The sequence below is a fragment of the Arvicola amphibius genome, chromosome 2 (assembly GCF_903992535.2).
Source record: "Arvicola amphibius chromosome 2, mArvAmp1.2, whole genome shotgun sequence".
NCBI lineage: Eukaryota > Metazoa > Chordata > Mammalia > Rodentia > Cricetidae > Arvicola > Arvicola amphibius.
In genome coordinates, this window is record NC_052048.2 from 81,804,120 (window position 1) to 81,812,950 (window position 8,831).

At 37.4% G+C, this 8,831-nt stretch overlaps 1 pseudogene; it reads left to right on the forward strand.

The window, feature by feature from the left end:
* The first annotated feature begins 7,185 nt into the window (after positions 1 to 7,185).
* On the forward strand, positions 7,186 to 8,164 carry LOC119806232 (annotated as a pseudogene).
* The last annotated feature ends 667 nt before the right edge of the window (positions 8,165 to 8,831 follow it).

Consider the following 8,831-nt stretch of genomic DNA (forward strand, 5'->3'; position numbering starts at 1 on the left):
TGCAACTACATACAGTGGACCAAGAGGTGAGTGTTCAGCCATCCAGCTGGGCACCCCACTCTCTAGGCCCTCAATACCTGGGCAAAACCCCAGGCCCCTCCCCTACCTGCCTCAGATTCACTAGCCAGCTATCAGGCAAACTTCCTGCAGGTAGACTAATCCAACACCTCCCACTATTTATTGGACCCTGTAAACTATAAGGCCCACTATACCCCCAAACCCATCCATCCTCTGTGACCTCAGAGGAACTCTGAAACACAGACTACAAACCAAGAGAGAGAACCAAGAGAGACCTCAGAAGCTCCCTGAGACACAGACAGCAACTGCACAGAGTAGACTAATAGCTCCTTAAGACACAGAAACTGCAAAGTTGGACCAAGAGGCAAAGATACTGATGGCACCAATTGGAGGAAGAGATGGGTAGACAACACTGCAAAACTTCATTCAACAACCTGAAAAGCAACACGGTAATGGCAGAACCCAGTTGTCATACAAGAGGAAGACATGATCACTATAACCCAGAAGAAAACAATATAAATATATGTTCATGAGGATTATAGAGACCCTTAATGAGGAAATGAGAAATTTCCTTAAAGAAATGGAGGAAAAGAAACAAAAAAATTGAAAGAAACCAATAAATCACCTAAATAAACTCAAGAAACCCAGAAAAAGTAATCAAACAAGTGAAGAAAACAGTTCAAGACATGAAAACTGAAATAGAGGCAATAAAGAAACACAAACTGAGGGAATTCTGGAAATGGAAAATCTGGATAAACAAACAGGAACTACTAATACAACCATAACCAACAGAATACAAGAGATGGAAGAAAGAATCTCAAATGTTGATGATACTATAGAGAAAATACATTCATCAGTCAAAGAAAATAATAAATTTAACAAAATTTTGATAAAAACATCTAGGAAATCTATGACAGCATGAAAAACCCAAACCTAAGAATAATAGGGATAGAAGGAGAAGAACTCCAACTCAAAGGCACAGAAAATATAGTCAACAAAATCACAGATTTCCCAACCTAAAGAAGGATATGCCTATGAAGGTACAAGAAACTTACAGAACACCAAATAGACTGGATCAAAAAAAGTCTCCTCATCATATAATAATCAAAACACAAAACACACAGAATAAAGAAAGTATATTAAGAGCTGCAAAGAAAAAAGGGCCAAGTAACATATAAAAGAAAACCTATCAGAATAATACCCAAATTCTCAATGGAAACTATGCAAGCCAGAAGGTCCTAGACAGTTATACTGCAGACACTAAAAGACCATGGATACAAGCCCAGACTACTATACCAAGAAAAGCTTTCAATCACTGTCCATAAAGAAAATAATATATTCCAAGACAAAACCAGATTTAAACAATACCTATTCACAAACCCAGTCTTACAGAAAGTACTAGAAGGAAAACTCCAACCCAAGAAAGCTAACTGCACCCACAAAACACAGGCTGCAGATAACCTCACACCAGATAACCTCAAGGGAAACACACAAACACTACCACAAAAATTTACAGGAATTAACAATCACTGGTCATTTATAACCCTTAATATCAATGAACTCAATTTACCTATAAAAGACACAGACTAACAGAATGGATACAAAACCAAGAACTATCCTTCTACTGTATACAAGAAACACACCTCAACTTCAGAGACAGACATTATCTCAAAGTAAAGGGTTAGGAAAAGATTTTCCAATCAAATGGACCTAAGAAACAAGTGAGGATAGTTATCCCAATATCTAACAAAATAGATTTCAAACTAAAATCAATCAGAAGAGATGGAGAAGGGCACTTTATACTTATAACAGGAACAATCCATCAAGATAAAGTCTCAATCCTGAACATCTATGCCCCAATATAAGAGTACTTACATTTGTGAAAGAAACATTACAAAAGCTTAAATTACACATCAAACCCCACACACTTATAGTGGGAGACATCACCACCCCACTCTCACCAATGGACAGGTCAACCAGACAGAAACTTAACAGAGAAATAAGAGAACTAACTGATGCCATGACTCAAATGAACTTAGTAGACATATGTCTACAGAACATTTCACCCAATTACAAAAGAATACACCTTCTTCTCAGCACCTCATGGAACCTTCTCGAGAATAGGATGATCAAGATAGGGGAAAGATAGAGACAGAGAACAAGGAAAGAGATACCTTGATTGAGAGAACCATTATGAGGCTAGCAAGAAACCTGGCACTGGAGAACTTCACAGGAATCCACAAGGATGATCCTAGGTAAGATTCTAAGCAATAGTAGAGAGAATGGCAGAACTGCTCTTGCTTTGTCATCAGATTGATGACTATCTTAATATCATTATAGAACCTTCATCCAACAACTAGTGGAAGCAGATGCAGAGATTCACAGTAGAACAGTGGGCTGAGCTCCCAAAGTCCAGCTGAATAGTGGGAGGAGATCAAACAAAGAGGTCAAGACAATGATGAGGATACCCACTGAAACAGCTTACCTGAGTTAATGAGAGCCCACCAACTCTGGTCTGACTGTGAAGAAACCAGCAGAGGACCAAACTAGGTCCTCTAAATGTGGGTGATAGTTGTATAGCTGGAGCAGACTGTGGGGCCACTGGCAGTGAGCCCAGTGTTTATCCCTACTCCTTGTACTGGCTTTTTGGAACACATTCTCTTTGGAGGGATACCTTGTTCAGTCTAGATATAGTGGGGAGGGCCTTGGTTCTGCCTCAAAGGAATGTACTAAGCTTTGTTGACTTCCCATGGGAACCTTACTCTTTCTGAGGAGTGGATTGGGGTGGGATGTGGAGGAAGGTGGAGGGTGCAGGAGGAGGGGAGGTAGTAGGAACTGTGATTGTTATGCAAAATGAGATAAAATAGATTTTTGTTTTGTTTATTTGTTTTTTCTTTTAAAAAAAGCAGGATCCATCTTTCTGCTGCATCTAGGAAAGTCACTTTAATATGAAGGGTAGACATGACCTCAGAGTAGAAGAATGGAAAAAAAATATTCTGAGCAATAACTGGATTCAAGAAGTAAACAGATGAGGTGATTTTAATATCTGACAAAATAGACCTCAAACCCAAACTAATCAGAATAGATAGGGAAGCATATTATATACCCATCAAAGAAAAAATTCACCAAGAGGGTATTGAAATTCTAAACATTATGCACCAAACACGGGGGTACCCAAGATCATCAGAGAAACACTACTACAACTTAAAGCATATATTATGTCTCACACACTGATAGTAAGAGATTTCATTATTCAACTCTCACAAATATATAGGTCATTCAACAAAAACTGAACAGAGAAATACAAGACCTAAAAGTGTCATAAATTAAATGGACCTAGTGGATATTTATAGAACAATTCACCAAGATACAGAAATATATACTTTCTTCTCAACACTTCATATAACTTTCTTCAAAACTGACCACATACTGATACAGAAAGGAAGTCTCAACATATGCAAGAAAATTGAAATAATATCCTACATCCCATCTGACTACCACAGATAAAATGAAACTGGGTGTCAACAGCAACAATAAAAAATCCAGAAAGCTTGCAAACTCATCAACACTGAACAACTTACTATTGAAAAGGCAAACATTTAAAAATTTGAGAACTGAGTGAAAATAAAATAACAGCATATTTTTCCTCACCTAGCTCTACTCTACCCTATCAGGCCAAGCCAGTGTCTATATTAACCAAGGGCGGAGTTAGAAGAAGCCATGTAGCCCCACTGGAAACAGATGCCAGAACTTCACCCGGTAAGCCACAACCATGTGGTAATACACAAATTAATGGAGAAGGGTTAGTTTAGGATATAAGAGTTAGCCAGAAATACGTTTAAGCTCTTGAGCAAACAGTATTGCAAATAGTATAGTTGCCATGTGATTATTTTGGGAGTCTGGGTGGCTGGGAAACAAACAAGCAGCCTCCTACAATAAATTGGTAACAAGATGGCCAACTAAAATCCACTTAAAACCTGAGAGAATTTGGGAAGAAATTCTAGGCAAACAACAAACATAAAAACAGAGTTAAGCATAGCTTAACACCATGGCTCCTTTAAGAGAGGTTTTTCTGATTTAGTGGTAGCAGAAAAAAGCTATGTGTTTTTGAAACAGCAGCTTTCTGGACCATTTTGCCAGTGTGAATTCTGGCTCTTTCAGGAGGCTGAGCATTTAAATGGGGTTTATGGGCAATATACTGTAAGTTACTTGGTGGCAATGGCCAACAGATTATCAGAGTTGATGTTGAGGTGGTGAGGACAACTCTCATCAGGCAGTCTCAGAGGCAGTGAACAAACTTCCATCATGTTGGACTGAGTGGAACAAGCAGGCAAGGCCATATTTGTTCTAGCAATGCTGCTACTTAGGTTTTTAAGAAGTGCTTAGCAGGGCTGGAAAGATGGCTCAGAGGTTAAGGGCACTGGCTGCTCCTCTAGAGGTCCTGAGTTCAACTCCCAGTAACCATGTCATGGCTCACAACCATCTGTAATGAGATCCGGCACCATCTTCTGACCTGCAAGCATACATGCAGACAGAACACTGCATACATAATAAATAAATCCTTTTGAAAAAAAAAGAAGTGCTTAGCATTTTAAGAAGCAGTCCTGGTCAGAAAAAAATTACAGATATACAATAAAAACAAATTCAGATAGAAAAGGCCTCTAAATGGGTCACAGTGTTGGATAAATGTATGTAGGCTTGTGAGAGAGAAGAAAAATAACATAGTTACAAAAATCAGTAAATGCCTAAAAAAGGTAAAGTCTTTAAAGAGACAGAGTACAGATAGCTATAGATTAAAGGAGTAAAGAAAAATAAGACACATTAAAATGGAAAATACATATAGAGTCTGGATTATGAATATTATTGTTTTCTTTAAATTTTTTGACTGAAAAGGATCTAAGTACAGAGAGACATTTGATTGTACAGATTGTTAAACTAAACCAGCATATATACTCAAAAGATATCTTGACTTCAAAATTTGGATCTAAGGATATGTTGCTTTGGAAAAGAGGTTCTTCTTTTGTTTCCACAGAGGATGAGAACCTGTGGAATCCTTCCAGACTAATGTTTTATGGACCAAGACCTCCTGAAAGTTGCCTTAACACCCCTCAAAAAAACTTTGCCCAATAAAAAAAGGAAGAAATTAGGGAACTATGCCAAAATTCTCTAAATGATTTTTTAATGGTATTGTCCGATTTTTAATTGACAAATAAAGACTTTAAATAAATTTTAACAAATTTATGGTAAAATGTATTACAGAGTTATATCACCATTAAATTAGGACTCTTACAGGTAATTTATAGCTCTGGGATAAGAAAAATATTGATATCCAATTAAGATACAGACTAATATTTACACAGAAGTATCAATTGAATAACCTAAGCAATTGTCTTAAATTGAATTTGGACAAATTTGGTTTGATAGGCCCTACAAGAAGACTGCATGGTATTTGATATAAAAAATAAGTGTGCATATAAAATATGACCAATAATGACCATAAAGAAAATTATTTTTAAAAATTCTAGTACACTAACAATTTTGCCATTTTTAGTGTAATAAAGCAAATTTGCATAATGATGAGATGATATACTTTGCACAGAAATAACTGAACATACTCAGTGTTTTGTAAGCATGGAAGGATACAAAGCATCTTCAGTTACCTGATATTATCATTTTATAAATACTAATGGTAAGAATGGCACTCCACAATATAAAATCAAAAAGAGGTATATTTAATACCAATGTAGAAGTTATTAGGAATTACTTCTAAATCCCAAGTCAAACTAAATGATTGTTTATAATTTTTTTTACATTCAAGGGGGATATGCTGAAGAGATTTGCATTGGTATGGATTTGGTTTATTGATACAAATTTTAGGTCAGTTTTGTTATATATGTGTATTTGTTCTTGATTAAGGAATTGTGTTTGTAAAGTTCATTTAATATGTAATGTATAATTAAGAAATAAAGGTTAATAGATAGTCAGCTATAATGGTCAAGCTTGTAATCATGATAGTTAAGTTTTTTAGATATATAGAGATATATTTCAGTTAAGTAGGTATTCTTTAAATCTTTCAGAGACTTTCAGAATATGACATTTAAAATGTTTTAAAAACTTAGGACTTTTCATGACAATGAGGCACATCTGCTCCTGGCAGCACCAAACTACTTCAAGAGGAAGAGGGCACCGAAGAGGCTCCTTATGGAGTCTGTTTGTCATTTGGGCAAGAAACCGCTCTAGCCTGGACTGCTTGATGAACTGGACATGCAGGACCCATAGAGATATGACTGCTGAACTTGCCTAAAGATGAGATGGTCCCGTGGGGTTCTTCCTTCATGAAAGAGTCTGCTAGACATTTTGTAGGACACAGAAAAAAAGTGACTGACAAACTGCCAATATAAGTGAAACTGTCTTTGAAATTTCCTACTTCATGGAAAAATCTGCCAGATACTGTGGGCTTGTAAGATGAAGATGGATTCTCCAATATTACAGAACTTTGGGTGACTGTCCAGACAGTGAGATGTCTCTGTCAATTTTAGAGTTTTGGAAGTTGCTTACAATGTACTTCCTGTTTATTTTGGTAATATATCCTTCGGGAGTCTTTGATGGAATTGAAGAATAGATAGTAATAATATAGTTTTTGTTAGTAATGATGAAAGATAAATATATATAAATATTGTAACTATAATTCTTGCTTGATAATTACATGTAACTGTTTTGTTATATGTAATTACTATGTTAAAGTTAAAATCTTCCTTTTTATTTAAGCAGAAAAGGGAAGGTGATGTGGGATTCCCTTCTGCATGTTGTGAATACCATAGGTTAATAAGAAACTTAGCTTGGCCTTATATGGTAGAATAGAGTCAGGTGGGGAAAATTAAAGTGAATACTGGGAGAAAGAAGGGCAGATTAAAGAGAAGCCATTTAGCCCCACTGGAGACAGATGCTGGCACTTTATCCAGCAAGCCACAGCCATGTGGCGATACACAGATTAATGGAGATGGGTTAGTTTATGATATAAGCGTTAGCCAGAGATATACTTAAGCTAATGGCCAAATAGTATTGCAAATAGTATGATTTTTGTATGATTATTTCAGGGCTGAGCAGCCGGGAACAGACAAGCAGCCTCCTACAACAGTTTAGTGCCAGTTTTGTTCCTGAATCATGATGGTGAAGATTGGAGTGAACAGATTTGGCCATATTGGACACTTAGTTGCCAGGGTTACCTTTAATCTCTGGAGAAGTGGTTATTGTTGTCATCAATGATCTTTTTATTAATTTCAACTATATGATCTACATGTTTCAGTATGACTCCATTCATGGCAAATTCAAAGGCACAGTTAAGGCCGAGAATGGGAAGCTTGTCATCAACGGGAAGGCCATTATCATCTTCCAGGAGTGAATCCTGCCAACATTAAATGGTGTGATGCTGCTGTTAAGTATGTTGTAGAATCTACTGACATCTTCACCACTATGGAGAAGGCTGGGGCCGACTTGAAGGGTGGGGCCAAAAGGGTCATCACCTATGCCCCTGCTGCTGATGCCCCCATGTTTATGATGGGAAGTATGGTATTTCCCTCAAGATTATTAGCAATGCTTCCAGCAACTGCTTAGCCCTCTTGACATGACAACTTTGGTATTATGGAAGGACTAATTACTATAGTCCATGACATCACTGTCATCCAGAAGACTGCAGATAGCCGCTCTGGGGAGCTGTGGCATGATGGCTATGGGACTGTCCAGAACATCATCCCTGCATCCACTCGTGCTGCCAAGGCTATCATCAAGGCCATCTCGGAGCTGAATGGGACACTCATGGGCAGTTTGTGTGTGTGTGTGTTCCTATCCCTAATGTGTCTGTTGTGAATCTGACATGCTGTCTGGAGAAAACAGCCAAGCATGGTGACATCAAGAAGGCAGTGAAGCAGGCATCTGAGAGCTCACAAAAAGGTATCCTGGGCTACAATGAGAACCATGTTGTCTCCTGAAACGTTAACAGTATCTCCTACTCTTCTATCTTTGATGCTGGGACTGGCATTGTTCTCAATGACAACTTTGTATAAAGCTCATTTCCTTGTATGACAATGAATTTGGCTGCAACAACAGGGTGGTGGACCTCATGGTTTACATGGCCTTCAAGCAGTAAGAATTCTGTCCTGGATCACCCACCCCAAAAAGAACACAGAACAAGAGAGGTTTTTGGCTGCTGAGCAGTCTCTGTTCCAACTCAACCCCTGACACTGAGTATCTCACTCACAGTTTTCATCCCAGATCCCCAGCATAACAGCAGGAGCTTAGGAAGCCCTACTCCATTGAATGCCATCAATAAAGTTCACTGCACCTCCCAAAAAGATATTGAAAAAAGAAATTGAAGAAATAATAAGATGGAAGTATTTCCCATGCTGATGTATCAGTGAAAATAGTCATATTACCAAAATAATCTACATATCCAACTCAATCTACATCAAAACCCCAACACAGTTTCACAAAAACTGAAAAGACAAATTTCAGCTTTATATGGAAACACAAAAAACCTAGACAGCTAAAGTAATACTGAAAAATGAAAGAACTGCTGGAGGTATCATCATCCCTAACCTCATATTGTACTACAAAGCTATAATATTTAAAAAAAGTATGGTGTTGGCATAAAAGCAGTCACATTGACCAATGAAAATGAATTAAAGATCTAGATTTGAGTTTGTACAATCAGATTTTTGACGAAAAAGCCAAAGAAATGAAATAAAGACAAAATCTTCAAATTTTCAAATCTTCAAAGCTTCCTGGATAAAGTGCCAGCATCTGTCTCCAGTGGG